This window comes from Canis aureus, chromosome 4, assembly GCF_053574225.1.
Source record: "Canis aureus isolate CA01 chromosome 4, VMU_Caureus_v.1.0, whole genome shotgun sequence".
NCBI classification, from domain to species: Eukaryota; Metazoa; Chordata; class Mammalia; order Carnivora; family Canidae; genus Canis; species Canis aureus.
The window spans coordinates 823,818-841,465 of NC_135614.1; the positions used below are offsets into that span (position 1 = coordinate 823,818).

At 44.7% G+C, this 17,648-nt stretch overlaps 1 long non-coding RNA gene across 3 annotated transcripts in view; it reads left to right on the top strand.

Moving 5' to 3' along the window:
* The window catches only part of LOC144312034 (uncharacterized), a 171,137-nt gene that overhangs the window by 136,934 nt on the left and 16,555 nt on the right, over positions 1 to 17,648 (top strand). For all 3 annotated transcript variants that reach the window (XR_013377455.1, XR_013377453.1, XR_013377454.1), the window contains exons 2-3: positions 4,420 to 4,556; positions 5,813 to 7,491. This is a non-coding gene — a long non-coding RNA (uncharacterized LOC144312034). The remainder of the gene's footprint in view (positions 1 to 4,419; positions 4,557 to 5,812; positions 7,492 to 17,648) is intronic.

Genomic DNA, 17,648 nt, shown 5'->3' on the forward strand with positions numbered 1-17,648 from the left:
CCATGGAGCTGTGTGTTGTTGGCTGCTATTGCTCCCCCTGGCCTCAGAGGCCCCATTTACCTTACCCAAAAGCCTCTGAGGCCCGGAAGCCCCCTGGCCCAGCAGCCTCACCCGTCCGCCTAGCAGTCCTAAAACATGATGTGGCTGCTGAACTTCCTGATGACGTCCAGGTCTACCTGCGTGATGTCCCTGGAGGAGACCAGGGCATCCTGCTTCATTTCCTGTGGGAAAACCGGGGAGGAGGAGCAGGCATCAGGAACAGAGACCCGACCTGTCACGAGGTGCCGTGCTGGGCAGGGAGCCCTGGGGCCACCATGGGAGTGTGTCCAGCCGAAACCTCCTTCCTTCCTCTGGGAGGCCAGGGAAGGCGGGAGTGCCCACCGTGCCCGTGGGACCTGTGTGATGGCCTGTGCCCAGCTGTTGTAGGCAGGGAGGTGACTGAGTTTCACCCTGGGTGGGAGGGGATAGGGGTTCAGTCAAGGTGGGAGGGAACATGGGGGTGTTGTGCCCAAGATTGCGAATCCAAGAAACCACTAAGGAGCTGACACCAATGCAAACACACAAGGGTTGATTTCCCAACTCGAGCTTGCGACCAAGTACACCCAACACAGCGGAGCAGGGACTTGGACCCCGAGGTGGGTTTTAACTTAGTTTTAAGGGCTTGTCTTGGGGTCCTCCAAAAGGGCTGGAGCAATTCCTCAAGTTCTGTTTACATTTTGATATGGGGCCTTCAAGGGTATTAAGCTCTGCTCTCATTCTAATAGGCACTTCCAACCCTTGGCATGGGCTCGGTTTCATTCTGTTGTGGGGCTTTCAAAGACATTAAGCTGTAAACTTTGTTTTTTTCCTGTAACTGAAATAATGTAAATTTCAGCTCTTCTTCACAGGGGCCTGGGATGGCTGGACTTGTTCGAACACTGAACTTAAAGTAGAAAGGCCTTCATTTTCTCGGCCTCTTTGCATTCCGTCCCATCCTATCTAGCTCTTTCCCCCTTCCCCGGAGCTCCTAAGAGAGCAAATGACCTCAGCTTGGCAGCGTGTGTTGGGGGACAGGCCCAGGGATTTGGGATCAGGAAGACCTGGCTCGTGGGCGTCCCAGCTGTGCAGCGGGATTCCATGCTGCAGACTCTTATTCCCTAAGGCTATCTAGACAACTGAGTTTGTATATAGAAAAGCTCTCCTTTATCTTTAAAAGATGAGGAGCGAGTCAAAGCGTTTTTACTCTGGCCATCTAATTGCTCAGATTCCAATCTGAGACATATTTCCTGTTAATAAGGATAATTCACTATCCGTAGTACTATGGTTAAAATATTCTGACACAAGTAATTCAGAAGGATGAGGGTTTCTCATCTCTTTCTTCACAGCTCAGTCACTCCTCAGGAAATGCATCTTTATGGATTTGGAAAGAACTGAGAGTCATTATTACCAATGGTCCGATTATTTTGTGAAGGATTCTTCCCTGAGATTCTTCCCCTGTTTCAACTGACACTGAAACACTGTGAATTCTTTTGAAGACAAATGTCAAGGAAATAAATGTTATGCATTGATAATTTTAAATGCACTTGCAATATGGTGTCTATTATACTAGAAGTATTTTTATCTGATGTTTGCTATTTATTATCTGTTCCTGCTTTTCAGGTTGAGGAGGCATTATACGTGTTCATAATTGTCTTTCTTTCCTTCTGATATGAAATTCTTACTTTGTTTCCATCAAAGGAACTCTTTAAGAATAAGGCAAAAGTTAATTCAACGATTCTTAAAATGTCTTCACACTTGGAGCCTGATTCATTTAAGTCGATTTTCATAATAAATCTTATTAATTAGGAAAAAAACAAAGATTTATAGAGAAATTGAGAAGATATTACAGTGCATTCACATGCATTTGCTCTCAATTTCTCCAATTATTGATATCTTATATTACTACGGTACAAATATTACCTAAGGAATCAAATTTAAAATAGTCGCATTAACCAAATACCATAGTTTATTCAGATTTCCTTAGTTTTTGCTAAGTTACCATCCCTCATATGACATTCCATTTGTCCTCCTGTTTTCTTAGGCTCCTCTAGATTGTGACAGTCTTTCAGCCTTTCCTTGTTGTTGTTGCACTGGAACACTTTGAGAAGTAGAGTATTTTGTAAACTTTCCCTCAGTTGGGACATGTCTGTCATTTATCTCATAATTGAACTGTTTTGTAGATTATATACAGAGATATACTGCCATTTTCATTATATTATATAAAGGATAGATACTATCAACATGATTTAGCAGTCTTGGTATCAATCTGGTCACCTTGCTGTGGTAGTGTTTGTCAGCTTTCTCCACAGTAAACTGATTCTTTATTATTATTAATTATTATTTTTATTATTATTATATTATCAATATTATTTTAACTTTTTCATATTATATTTTGTAGAAGGAAGTTACTATGTGTATTCCACACTTAAGAGTGGGAAGCTATGCTCATGAACTTGACGGTGCAATGTCTGCACAAATTGTTTAAAATTCTTCTACATGGGAGATTTCTCTTCCTTGTGGGTTTGTTTCTTCTGCAAAGATGTTTTTTATTTATTTGAGAGAGAGAGGAGAGAAAAAGCATGAGCGAGAGGGGCAGAGGGAGAGAGAAAAGCATGTTCCCTTCGAAACAGGGAGCCTGCCTTGGGACCTGGATCATGATCTGAGTTTAATGCAGAAGCTTAACTAACTGAGCCACACAGGTGCCACTCTTTCTTTCTTTCTTTCTTTCTTTCTTTCTTTCTTTCTTTCTTTCTTTCTTTCTTTCTTTCTTTCTTTCTGTTTTTTATAATAATTTTGTTCTTGAATTGGTGTTCAATTTGCCAACCTACAGAAAAACACCCAGTGCTCATCCTGTCAAGTGTCCCCCTCAGTGCCCATCACACATTCACCCCCACCGCCCACCCTCCTCCCCTTCCATCACCCTTAGTTCGTTTCCCTAAGTTAGGAGTCTTTATGTTCTGTCTCCCTTTCTGATATTTCCCACACATTTCTTCTCCGTTCCCTTATATTCCCTTTCACTATTATCTATATTCCCCAAATGAATGAGAACATACAATGTTTGTCCTTCTCTGATTGACTTACTTCACTCAGCATAATACCTTCCAGTTACATCCACGTTGAAGCAAATGGTGGTTATTTGTCGTTTCTAATGTCTGAGCAAGGCCCACCTTTTCTCTCTCTTCATCTTCTGAGTCTCCTATGGTATGAATGTTACTGTTTTAATAAGTGACTGACTTCCCTACTTCTGTGTCTGTGGTCCAGAACCTTTCTTGTTTTTAAGGCTTCCACTTGGAACTGCATCTCAGTTATAGCATTTTTAACATTGGCCTGACTAGATTTTAGTTGTTTTATTTCTACAGGAAGGGATTCTCTAGTTTTCTTCTGTGCTCTTTTTCCAGCCCAGATGCTATCTTTATAATCATTGTTTTAAACTGTAGTTAGACATCATATATGTGTATTGATGAACTTCCTGGCTGTGAGTAGACCTCATTTTATTTTATGCAGGTGAATTTCTCCATCTCATTATTTCTTCCAGAAAAGAAAGAAGGAAGAAAAAGAAAAAACAAGAAAAACAATAACAACTGCCCTTCCCCCCCCCACAAAAAAACCAATAGATTATTTTGGCCTGCTTGTTAAAAGATTCTAAATCCCAAAATAGAAACAATTAAGGTGGTCCGTGGGTGGTGCAGCGGTTTAGCGCCTGCCTTTGGCCCAGGGCATGATCCTGTAGACTCTGGATCGAATCCCACGTCGCGCTCCCAGTGCATGGAGCCTGCTTCTCCCTCTGCCTGTGTCTCTGCCTCTCTCTCTCTCTCTCTTTTTCTCTCTGTTTGTGACTATCATAAATAAATTGAAAAAAATTAAAAAAAAAAACACAATGAAGTACCATGAAAGTAAAAATTAGAAATATCTAAGGTACATACATAAAAATTAAAATAAGGCAATTAATAAAAAAAGTCAAAGAAAATGATTGAAAATAGAGCACAAAGTACAAAGGAATCTAGACCCTACTTTCCAGGCAGAGCTGAAGCTCAGCAGCCTCTGTGGTCCGACAACTTGGTGGCAGCGAATGGTCTGTGTGGGTGTGCAGATGGGCCGTGGTGTTGATTGTCAGGTGCACATCTCCCTGGGAGTTGCACCTGCGGGGGCAGAGGCGTGGTGGGCATCAGCGTCTCTGGGCTCCAGCGGGCAGCGCTGTGCTGCTCCCTGAGACCCGGCCCTGATGGGCGGGATGCGGGTGGGGATGCTGGGTCCTCTGGCTCTGGGGCTGAGCATCCCGCCCCCCAGTCTGCTGGGGCCTCCACAGAAGAGCCCCCAAGCCCCCGGGTCTCCGCCTCTTCTCTCAGAACCCTGCATTCACTCGACTTGTGTCCGAGCTTCTTTTTTTTTTTTTTATCTCAGACTGTTGAGCCCAAGATTGCGAATCCGAGAAACCATCGAGAAGCTGACACTGATGCAAACACACGAGGGTTTATTTACAAGCTCGAGCTTGTGTCCAAGTATACCCGACACAGTGGAGCAGGGACTTGGACCTCCAGGTGGGTTTTAGCTTAGTTTTAAGAGCTGGTCTCGGGGAACTCCCGAAGGGTGGATCAATTACTAAAGTACTGTTTACATTTTGATATGGGGCCTTCAAGGGCATTGAGATCTGTTCTAATAGGGCCTTCCTGCCCTTGGCCTGGGCTCAATTTTTATTCTACTGTTGGGCTTGCTGTGTCCTGACAATGAGCACTCAGGAAGGAAATGACAGACATGACTCCCTTCTCAGGAGCATCACAGAGAATAAATAATGAGACTGAACCAAAGGAGCACAAGACTTGTGCACTGAGCCACACCAGGCTCTGGGAGGCCGTCCTGGGCTCGTGGGTTGGGAGCCTCACCTTGTGAAAATGTCGGTAGTTCCTGAAGGCACCCTCAATTTCAATGTCATTCCTGTAAAATCATGGTGGCAGATCGTATAAATAGGAAAAAAAAAAAAAAAAACCTGTGACATCCATCCGCCCCCACAAATGACCCCGGATAGCAAATCAGTATTGGAGAAGCAGGACAGAGCGGGACGCAGCACTTTCCTATTTCAAATGATGTCACAGAGACACAGGATAAAGCAGTGTTGTCCTCGGGATCCCACCTGCCTCTGTAAGTTAAGCATCCGGCTCCTGACCTCACCTCCGGTCCTGATCACGGGGTCGTGAGTTCTAACCCTGGGCTGGTCCATGGATGAGGCCTGACGCCTACTTAAACAAACCAGACCCACGAGGGTTGGTCCCAGCATAAGCTGAAGGAGCAGAACAGAGAGTCCAGAAGAAAACGTGCTCTGATACAACTGATTTTTTAAAATTAATTTAATTTAAACCCAATTAATTAACGTATAGTGTATTATACTTTCAGAGGAAGAATTCAGGGATTCACCAGTTGGAGATAACCGCAGTGCTGGTGACATCACATGCCCTCCTTCATGCTGGTCCCCTGTTATCCCCTCCCCCATCCCCTCCCCTGCAGTGACACTCAGTTTGTTTCCTATAATTAAGAGTCTGTATTTCCTGCATCTGTGTTCATCTTATTTGTTTTTCCTTCCCTTCACAGATGTTCTGCTTTGCTTCTTTAATTCCACCTATGAATGACACCACAGGGTCATTCTGTTTTCCAAATGACCTATTTCACTTAGGATGATCCCTCTAGTTCTATGCATGACATTGCAAATGGCAAGATTTCCTTCTCTTTGATAGCTGAGTACCATTCCTCTCTCTATGACCATCATCTATCTCCCATCCTCTTTATCCCTCATCTGCCACAGGGCACCGAGGCTCCTCCCACAATGTGGCAATGTGGACCCCACTGCTGTGGACATTGGGGTGCAGTTGTCCCACGTCTCACTGCATCTGTATCTTCGGAGTGAGCTCCAGGCCATACACCTGCTGGTCGCAGGGCGGCTCTATTTGCAACTTCCTGAGGAGCCTCCACACTGTTTCCAGGGTGCCTGCAGCAGCCCACGGTCCCGCCCACAGTGGAAGAGGGTTGAGTGAGTTTTACAGGACGTGGTAAAAGTCTGGTCCACATTTCGTTTCGCGTCCTTTGGGCTCCAATTCTTTCTCCTTAAGTATTTTTGGGGAAGCCGGGTGTTGGGCTCTTTTTCAGGCAGATGTTTCCGAAGATAACAGGCCACAGCTAGAGCCTGGAAGGAGGCAGAGGTGGGCCCAGAGACGGGCACGCTGCCTCCTGCACAGCCTCCTGTAGCGACTGAGCATCCCGCAGTGGGTGCCCGAGCCAAGGCACCACCCAGGGGGCATGCATGTGCAGTAGGCCTCCTTTGCCTGCACTAACAGGAGCCAGCCTGTGCTGGGGAGGCCTGAGGAAGACGTGGGGACATGTCCACGTGGATGAGCCACAGCCTCCTCAGAAACTACGCGGAGTCTTCAGGGGGATATTGGGCAGCGTTCATGATGACAGGAGCCTCAGTCTCTTCAGGACACACGGTGAGGCTTCAGGAAGATGTGGGCCAACGTCCACCCTGACAAGAGACCCTGGGCTGCTTCCGGCCCTGTGGGGAGGCTTCAGGAAATTGTGGGCCCGCAACCACCCTGACAGGAGACCCTGGGCTGCCTCAGGACCCGCGGGGAGGCTTCAGTAAGATGTGGGCCTGCATCCACGCTGACAGGAGCCCCTGGGCCACCTGAGGACATGCCTGGAGGCTTCTGAAAGATGTGGCACTGTGTCCACTCTGGCAGGAGCTAACTGGCTCCTCAGGTCATAAGTTGAGGCTTCTGGAAGCTGGGGGCAGCATCCACAGTGACAGGAGCTCCAGCCATTCAGAACCTGTGGTGTCGCTTTGGGAGGACGTGGGGCCACGTCCACACAACAGACACTGATGTCCTCAGTACACCCGGTGTAGTCTTCAGGAAATATGGGGATGCGTCCATGCAGACAGAAGACCCCAGCCTTGTCAGAGCCTGTGGTGAGGCCTAAGGAAGATGTGGATGCTGAATCCACACTGACAGGAGTCTCCAGCCTCCTCAGGATGCACTGTGAAGGATCGGGATGATTTGGGGCCACGTCCGTGCTGACAGGAGCTCCCAGGCTCCTCAAGTCTTATGGTGAGGCAGAGGAAAATGTGGGGCCATGTCCTCCTCAGGACCTGCACTTTGGCTTCGGGACACATGAGGCTGCGTCTAGGCTGACAGGAACCCACAGCCTCTTCAGGACCCACTGTGAGTTTTCTGGGGGACGTGGGTCCATGTCCAGGCTGACAGGAACCTCCAGCATCCTGAGAACCTGCTGTGAGGCTTCCAGAGTATGTGAGGCATAATCCAGGTTGACAGGAGACCCGGGTCCTCAGTACCTGCTGACTACGACTCAGGAACACGTGGGGCCACGTCCCCACTCACAGGAGCCCGGCTTCCTCAGGACCCCCTGGAGGACTCTGGAGGCGCCGTTGGGGGCCACGTCCATGTCAGAAGGGACTCCTCAGAACTCTGGGTAAGTGAATGGGTAGAATGAATGGTAAGACAGGGGAGGGGAGGCAGTTGGTTGTTAGTCTTAGGTTATATGTTAGGGGTTAGTGATTATGCTTATGGTTACGGATTAAAGGTTAGGGTGAGGGATAAGGGTAAGGTTCAGTTGTTAGGAGTTAGGATCGGGGTTTGGATTAGGGACAGGAGTTAGACTTAGGGTTAGGGTTTAGAATTTAGGGATTAGGGCAGGAGGTTACGAGTTGGGGTTTGGGTTATGGTTAGAGTTAGGTTTAGGCTAGGTTTGCAGTTGGGGTTAGGGGTTAGGGTGTGAGTTAGGGTTAGGGGTTAGTTTTAGGGTTTAGAGTTAAAGTTAAGGCTAGGTTTAGGGTTAGGGCAAGGGTTAGTTTTAGGGTAGGGGTTAGGGCTAGGGTTAGGGTTAGTGTTTGATTAGGGGTTATGGTTAGGGTTAGGTCAGGGTCAGGGCACGGTTTTGGAAAAGGGTAAGAGAGGGTTAGGCAGTGGGTTAGGGATTTCTTTTAGGGTAGGGTTAGGGTACACTTTGGGATATGAGATAGGATTAGTATTAGAGGGTTAGGGTTAGGGTACAGGTTAAGGTTAGGAATAGGATTTGAGTACATTAAGATAAGGTTAGGGTTAGAGGTTAGGGTTAGGGTTAGATTTAAGGTAAGGGTCAGGGTTAATGGTTTAGAATAGGTTTAGGAGTTAGGGTGAGGGTTGGCAGGAAGGTTCAGCGAATGTGTTTCGGTCTTGGGGTTTGTGTTTGGTTTTTGATTAGTGATATTTCTTGTTTAAGGGTTATGTTAACATTAGACTTAAGTGGAGGGTTAGGGTTATGTCTGTGTATGGTTAGAGTTTGTGTCTTGGCATGTGCCTGCACTGGGACTCCTAGTATCTTGGGCAGTTTAGTTTTATGCACTCTATTTAGGTTTTGAGTTCAAACATAGCCTGACTCCACCAAGTCAGTGGCCTCCCCAGAGAATCAAAATCCATGCTTCTGCTGGGGTGAGAATAGGCATGGCAGGATTCTCCTGAGCTGAGCTAAGGAGGGGATTTGTGGCTCTAAAGACTCTTTGTTTGGATTTTCAGTTGCCTTTCTGACTTTATCTCTTTTGCGCACATGTTTTCTCTATACTACCAATTATTATTTTAAAGATTTATTTGAATTCCTCTTTATAAACACAGTATGATGTAGTTTCAGGTTTACACATAGTGATTCAACCCTTGAATCCAACGCCTGGTTCTGGTCAGGGGTGACCTCCACTATCCCCATCCCCTGATTCCCCATCCCCCCTCCTTCCTCTGGTATTTATTAGTTTATTCACTGTGGTTAAAATGTGTTTCTTGGTTTGCATCTCTCATCCCTCCCTTGGTCCCTTTGCCAATTTGTTTGGTTTCTTAAAATTCAGATGTGAATGCAATTGTATGGTATTTGGTATCTGTCTTTCTCTGACTGACTGAGTTCATTTAGCATAGGTCCCTTCCACTTCTCCCACGTCATTGTAAATGGATTCCTTTCATCCCTTCTGATGACCGAGTGATGTCGCAGTGTGTATGTTTACCACATCGTCTCTGCCCATTCATCTGTCGACGGACATCTGGGCTGTATACACAGTTTTGCTGTTGTTGATAATGCTGCTACCAACACTAGGCTGTGTGTTCCTCTTTAAATCTACTAAACTACTTTTGTATCCTCAGGGTAAATACCTAGCTGTGCAATTTTGGTATCGTAGGGTAGCTCTATTTTTAACTTCTTTTTTTTAAGTTTTTTTATGATAGTCACAGAGAGAGAGGCAGAGACACAGGCAGAGGGAGATGCAGGCTACATGTACCGGGAGTCTGATGTTGGATTCGATCCCGGGTCTCCAGGATCACGCACTGGGCCAAAGGGAGGTGCCATATGGCTTCGCCACCCAGGGATCCCCTATTTTTAACTTCTCGAGGACCCTCCAGACTGTTTTCCACAGTGGCTGCACCTTTATGTATTCATGAGAGACACAGAGAGGCAGAGGTATAGGCAGAGGGAAAATGAGGCTCCATGCGGGGAGCCTGATGTGGGACGTGCTCCCCCAGGACCCCGGGATCATGACCTGAGCCAAAGCACATGCTCAACCACTGAGGCACCCAGGTGCCTTGCTGATTCAATTTCTTTGCTAGTTATGGTTCTGTTCATATTTTCTATTTCTTCCTATTTCAGTTTTGCTTGTTTACACATTTCTAGGGATTTGTCCATTTCTTCCAGTTCTCCCAGTTTGTTAGCGTATAATCTTGCATAGTATTCCCTTATAATTGTCTTATTTTTCTGGTGTTGATTGAGATCTCTCTTCTCTCATTTGTGATTTTATTTATAGGTTTTCTCTTTTCTCGTTGATAAGACTGGCTAGGGCTTGATCCATTTTATTAATTATTTTGAAGAACCAGATCTTAGTTTCGCTATTCCATTCTATAGTTTTGTTGTTTCTGTATTGTTTATTTCTGCTCTCATCTTTATTTTTTCCCTTCTTCTGTAGGCTTTAGGCTTTGTTTGCTATTCCTTTACCAGCTCCTTTAGGTGTAGGGTTAGGTTGTGTATTGGAGACTTCTTGTTTCTTGAGGTAGGCCTGTGTTGCTATGTACTTCCCTCTTAGGACTGCCTTTGCTACATCCCAGAGGTTTGGAGAAACATGTTTTCATTTTCATTTGTTTTAAATTTCCTCTTTAATTTCCTGGTTGATCCATTCATTCTCTAGTAGGATATTCATAATCTCCACGTATTTTTTGTCTGTCCAAATTTGTTCTTACTGTCGACTTCGGGTTTCATAGCCTCATTGTCCGAAAATGTATATGATGTGATACCAACCTTCTTGTACCTGTTGTACCTGTTGAGGGCTGATTTGTGGGCCATGACATGATCTGTTCTGGAGAATGTCCCATGTGCACTTGAAAGGAATGTGTATTCTGCTTTAGGAATAAATGTTCAGACTATATCTGTTGAGTCCCTGTGGTCCAGTGTGTCAAGGCTGTTGTTCCCCTGTTGATTTTCTGCATAGACGATTGGTCCATGACATAAGTGGGTGTTAAAATCCCCTATCATTGTATTATTATCAGTGTGTTCCTGTACTTTTGTTGTTAATTGGTTACTATATTTTGGTACTCCCATGTTGGCAGCATAAATATTTAGTTGTTTGGACTATTTTTAAATAAATTTTTTTTATTTTTATTTATTTTTATTTACTTATGATAGGCACACAGTGACAGAGAGAGAGAGAGAGAGGCAGAGACACAGACAGAGGGAGAGGGAGAAGCAGGCTCCATGCACTGAGAGCCTGATGTGGGACTCGATCCCGGGTCTCCAGGATCGCGCCCTGGGCCAAAGGCAGGCACCAAACTGCTGCGCCACCCAGGGATCCCAAATTTATTTTTTATTGGTGTTCAATTGACCAACATACAGAATAACACCCAGTGCTCATCCCGGCAAGTGTCCCCCTCAGTGCCCGTCACCCATTCACCCCCACCCCCCGCCCTCCTCCCCTTCCAGCACCCCTAGTTCATTTCCCAGAAGTAGGAGTCTTTATGATCTGTCTCCCTTTCTGATATTTCCCACACGTTTCTTCTCCATTCCCTTATATTCGCTTTCACTATTATTTATATTCCCCAAATGAATGAGAACATACAGTTTGTCCTTCTCCGATTGACTTACTGCACTCAGCATACTACCCTCCAGTTCCATCCACGTTGAAGCAAATGGTGGGTATTTGTCGTTTCTAATGGCTGAGGAATATTCCATTGTATACATAAACCACATCTTCTTTATCCATTCATCTTTCGATGGACACCATGGCTCCATCCGCAGTTTGGCTATTGTGGACATTATGCTATAAACATCGGGGTGCAGGTGTCCCAGCGTTGAATTGCATCTGAATATTTGGGATAAATTCCCAACACTGCAATTGCTGGGTGGTAGGGCAGGTCTATTTTTAACTCTTTGAGGAACCTCCACACAGTTTTCCAGAGTGGTTGCACCAGTTCACATTCCCACCAACAGTGTAAGAGGGTTCCCTTTTCTCCGCATCCTCTCCAACATTTGCGGTTTCCTGCCTTGTTAATTTTCTCCATTCTCACTGGTGTGAGGTGGTATCTCATTGTGGTTTTGATTTGTATTTCCCTAATGACAAGTGATGCAGAGCATTTTTTCATGTGCATGTTGGCCATGTCAGTGTCTTCCTCTGTGAGATTTCTCTTCATGTCTTTTGCCCATTTCATGATTGGATTCTTTGTCTCTTTGGTGTTGATTTTAAGAAGTTCTTTATCGATCTTGGAAACTAGCCCTTTATCTGATACGTCTTTTGCATATATCTTCTCCCATGCTGAAGGTTGTTTTTAGTTTTGGTGACTGTATCCTTTGCTGTGCAAAAGTTTCTTATCTTGATGAAGTCACAATAGTTCATTTTTGTTTTTGTTTCTTTTGCCTTCATGGATGTACCTTGCATAAACTTGCTGTGGCCAAGTTCAAACCGGGTGTTGCCTGTGTTCTCCTCTAGGATTTTGATGGACTCTTGTCTCACATTTAGATCTTTCATCCATTTTGAGTTTATCTTTGTTTCTGGTGAAAGAGAGTGGTTAGTTTCATTCTTCTGAAGGTGGATGTCCAATTTTCCAAGCGCCATCTATTGAAGAGACTGTCTTTCTTCCAATGGATAGTCTTTCATCCTTTATCGAATATTAGTTGACCATAAAGTTCAAGGTCCACTTCTGGGTTCTCTATTCTGTTCCATTGATCTATGTGTGTTTTTGTGCCAGTACCACACTGTCTTGATGACCACAGCTTTGTAGTACATCCTGAAATCTGGCATTGTGATGCCCCCAGATATGGTTTTCTTTTTTAAAATCCCACTGACTGGGCAGCCCCAGTGGCGCAGCAATTTAGTGCTGCCTGCAGCCCAGGGCGTGATCCTGGAGACCTGGGATCGAGTCCCACATCAGGCTCCTGCATGGAGCCTGCTTCTCCCTCCTCCTGTGTCTCGGCCTCTCTCTCTCTATGTCTATCATAAATAAATAAATCTTAAAAAAATAAAATAAAATCCCACTGACTATTCGGGGTCTTTTCTGATTCCACATAAATCTTAAAATAATTTGTTCTAGGATCCCTGGGTGGCGCAGCGGTTTGGCGCCTGCCTTTGGCCCAGGGCGCGATCCTGGAGACCCGGGATCGAGTTCCACGTCGGGCTCCTGGTGCATGGAGCCTGCTTCTCCCTCTGCCTGTGTCTCAGCCTCTCTCCTCTCTCTGTGTGACTATCATAAATAAATAAAAATTTAAAAAAAATAATTTGTTCTAACTCTCTGAAGGAAGTCCATGGTATTTTGATAGAGATTGCATTAAACGTGTACATTGCCTGGGTAACATTGATATTTTCACAATATTAATTCTGCCAATCCATGAGCATGGAATATTTTTCCATCTCTTTGTGTCTTCCTCAATTTCTTTCAGAAGTTTTCTATAGTTTTTAGGGTATAGATCATTTACCTCCTTGATTAGGTATATTCCTAGGTATCTTATGGTTTGGGTGCAATTGTAAATGAGATTGACTCCTTAATTTCTCTTTCTTCAGTCTCATTGTTAGTGTATAGAAATGCCATTGATTTATAGGCAGTGATTTTGGTATCCTGCAACGCTACCAAATTGCTATGAGTTATAGCAATCTTGCGGGGGAGGGCTTCGGGTTTTCTAGGTAGAGGATCATGTCATCGGCGAAGAGGGAGAGTTTGACTTCTTTGCCAATTTGAATGCCTTTAATGTCTTTTTGTTGTCTGATTGCTGAGGCTAGGACTTCCAATACTACGTTGAATAGCAGTGGTGAGAGTGGACATCCCTGTCTTGTCCCTGATCTTAGGGGAAAGGCTCCCAGTGCTGCCCCATTGAGAATGATATTTGTAGTGAGCTTTTCCTAGATGGCTTTTAAGATGTTGAGGATTGTTCCCTCTACCCTACGCTCTGAAGTGTTTTGATCAGGAATGGATGCTCTATTTTGTCACATGCTTTCTCTGCATCTAATGAGATGATCATATGGTTCTTGGTTTTTCTCTTGCTGATATGATGAATCACATTGATTGTTTTACGAGTGTTGAACCAGCCTTGTGTCCTGGGGATAAATCCTACTTGGTCATGGTGAATAATTTTCTTAATGTATTGTTGGATCCTATTGGCTAGGATCTTGTCGAGAATTTTTGCATCCATGTTCATCAGGGCTATTGGTCTGTAATTCTCCTTTTTGGTGAGGTCTTTGTCTGGTTTTGGAATTAAGGTGATGCTGGCTTCATAGAACGAATTTGGAAGTACTCCATCTCTTTCTATCTTTCCAAAGAGCTTTAGTAGGATAGGTATGGTTTCTTCTTTAAACATTTGATAGAATACCCCTGGGAAGCCATCTGGCCCTGGACTTTTGTGTCTTGGGAGGTTTTTGATGACTGCTTCAATTTCCTTCCTGGGTATTGGCCTGTTTAGGTTTTCTAGTTCTTCCTGTTCCAGTTTTGGTTGTTTGGGGCTTTCCAGAAATGCGTCCATTTCTTCTAGATTGCCTAATTTATTGGCGTATGGCTGTTCATAATATGTTTTTAAAATCGATTGTATTTTCTTGGTGTTGGTAGTGATCTCTCCTTTCTCATTCATGATTTTATTAATTTGAGTCTTCTCTCTATTCTTTTTAATAAGACTGGCTAATGGTTTATGTATGTTATTAATTCTTTCAAAGTACCAACTCCTGGTTTTGTTGATCTGTTCCACATTTCTTCTGGTCTCGATTTCCTTGAGGTCTGCTCAAATTTTCATTAACTCTCTTATACTGTTGGGTGTAGGATCTAGCTGCTGTTTTTTTCTCTAGCTCCTTTATGAGTAAGGTGATCTTTTGTATTTGAGTTCTTTCCAGTTTTTGAATGGATGCTTGTTTTGTGATGTACTTCCTCATTAGGACTGCTTTTGCTGCATGCCAAAGATTTTGAACTTTTGTGTCTTTATTCTCATTAGTTTCCATGAATCTTTTTAATTCTTCCTCAATTTCCTCGTTGACCCTTTCATCTTTAAGCAGGATGGTCCTTAACCTCCAATGTGTGAAGTCCTTCCACACTTCTTGTTGTGATTTAGTTCTAATTTTAAGGCATTATGGTCTGAGAATATGCAGGGGACGATCTGAATCTTTTGGTATCGGTTCAGATGCGATTTGTGACCCAGGATGTGGTCTATTCTGGAGAAAGTTCCATGTGCACTTGAGAAGAATGTTTATTCAATTCAGTTTGGATGTAAAGTTCTGTAGATATCTGTGAAATCTATTTGCTCCAGTGTATCATTTAAAGATCTCGTTTCTTTGGAGATGTTGTGCTTAGAAGACGTATCGAGGGTAGAAAGACCTAGATTGAAGTCACCAAGTATAAGATAATAATTATCTAAATATTTCTTCACTTTCGTTATTATTTGGTTTAAATATTTGGCAGCTCCCACATTCGGGGCATATATATTGAGGATTGGTAAGTCCTCTTGTTGGATAGATCCTTAAGTATGATTTAGTGTCCATCTTGATCTCTCACTACAGTCTTCGGGGTAAATTTTAGTTTACTGATATAAGGATGGCTACCCCTGCTCTCTTTTGAGGACCATTTGAATGGTAAATGGTTCTCCAACACATTATTTTCAGATTGTAGGTGTCCTTCTGTCTAATATGAGTCTCTTGTAGACAGCAAATAGTTGGGTCCTACTTTTTTATCCAGTCTGAAACCCTTCGCCTTTGAAGGGGTCATTAACCCCATTCACGTTCAGAGTTTCTATCGACAGATATGAGTTTAGTGTCATCATGATATCTATTCAGTCCTTGTTTTTGTGGATTATTCCACTGAGCTTCTTCTTAAAGGAGAATTTTAAGAGTCCCCCTTAAAATTTCTTGCAGAGCTGGTTTGGAGGTCACATATTCTTTCAGTTCCTGCCTGTCTTGGAAGCTCTTTATCTCTCCTTCCATTTTGAATGAGAGCTTTGCTGGATAAAGTATTCTTGGTTGCATGTTCTTCTCATGGAGGACCCTGAATATATCCTGCCAGCCCTTTCTTGCCTGCCAGGTCACTTTGGAGACATCTCCTGATACCCCAATGCTCCTCCCCATAAAGGTCAGGATTTTCTTGTCTCTTGCTGCTTTAAGATCTTCTCTTTATCCTTGGACTTTGCAAGCTTCACTATTAAATGTCGAGGTGTTGGATGGTTATTATTGATTTTAGGGGGAGATCTCTCTATTTCCTGGATCTGAATGCCTGTTTCCCTTCCTTGATTAGGAAAGTTTTCAGGTATGATTTGTTCAAATACACATTCCGGCCCGCTGTCCCTTTCAGCGCCCTCAGGAAACCCATTTACACATAGGTTTTTCTTCCTCAGGCTGTCGTTTATTTCCCTTAATCTGTCTTCCTTGTCTTTTAATTGTCTGTCTATTTTTTCCTCAGTTTCTCTCTTTGCCATCAACTTGTCTTCTATATCACTCACTCGTTCTTCCACCTCGTTATCCCTCGTCATTAGGACTTCTAGTTTGGATTGCATCTCATTCAATTGATTTTTAATTTCGGCCTGATTGGATCAAAATTCTGCAGTCATGAAGTCTCTTGAGTCCTTTATGCTTTTTCCTAGAGCCACCAGTAGCTGTATAATAGTGCTTCTGAATTGGTTTTCTGACATTGAATTGTAATCCTGATTTGTAACTCTGTGGGAGAGAGGACTGTTTCTTTCTTTTGAGGTGAGCATTTCCTTCTAGTCATTTTGCTCAGTGCACAGTGGCCAAAAACAAGTTGTATTGGGCTTAAGAGAAAAAGAGAGGAGAAAAAGAAGGAAAGAGAAGAGAAAAAGAAAAAAGTAAAAAGGAAGAAAAAAAGCAAAAAAGAATAAAAGGAGAAATTATAGAAAGAAAAGGGGAGAAAAAGGGTGGGGGAAACAATCAGAAATAAAAAAAAACATGGGGGAGTATCTTTGATTCTGTATACTTTAAGTCCCTTGACTTCCCCTGGAAGTTGTACGTCTAGCTGGGCTTCTGGGGGAGGGGCCTGTTGTGCTGATTTTCAGGTGTTAGCCCTTGGGGGAGCTCCTCTCCCACTGCCTGGTGAAGCACTCAGTGGAGGTTGTTTACCCCGTGAAGCCCAAGGAGGAACGACCCCAGTGGCAGTGGCCAGGTCTGAAAACCGGTATTCAGCCCTGCAGTAACTCCGGAGAAATCCATCTGCAGGGCCTGGAGGTTCCAGGGTGGGCTGCTGGTCTGCTGAGCTCTTGGCAGGAGCGTCCTTGCTGTCCTGGGCCCTCCGGGCCTCTGCCTGTACCGGGGGAGGCCAAATCCTGGGCTGTGTCTCGGCGCCCTGTGCTCCGGGGCCAGCGCTGTTGCATTCTCACTCCCCGCCGTGCAGCCACCTCTCCACAGAGCCGCCGCCCTAGCTCCTCTGAGCTGCTCCAGGAGCCGCGCAGCCCCCTCCACACGGCGCCTCTTCCTTTGCCCTAGGTGCTGACACCTAGCTCCTCCCAGGGACTCACAGCCCGCTCTGCACAGAGCGGCCACCCAATCCCCTCAGAGCTGCTCCTGGGTCAATGCATGTGCCCTGCAACCCTTAGGGAGCTCGGTGCACTCTCCTGGGAGTGCAGGTGTCTGTTAGTGTTCCATGGACCCCAAGGGTTCCATCCTCCTGGGGTCCTGCTCTGAATTATTGCGAGCGCCATTCCACCCTGGAAGATTGGTGCAGCTCCTGATTCTCTGGGACAGAGCTCTCCTGACCGGGGGACACTTGCCCTGGCCTTAGCCCGGCTCCTCGGTGGCCTCTCCCCCTTAGATGCCTTTTGTTTATTTCTTTTTCCCATCTTCCTACCTTCATAGAAGCACAAACTTTTCTCACTGTAGCATTCCAGCTGGTATATGTTTAAATCTCAGGTCAAATTCCTAGATTTTCAGGATGATTTGAAGGTTATCTAGGTAATTTGGTGGGGACAGGTGACTTGGGGACCCTTCTCTTCCGCCATCTTGCCCCTCCTCCTGTATGTTACCTTTTAGCTTTGGTTGTTTCTTTCACTTTGCAGAAGCTTTTCAATTTGATGAAGTCCCAATAGTATTTTTGCTTTTGTTTCCCTCACCTAAGAGGCATATCTAGAAAGATGATCCAATGGCCAATGTCAAAGATGTT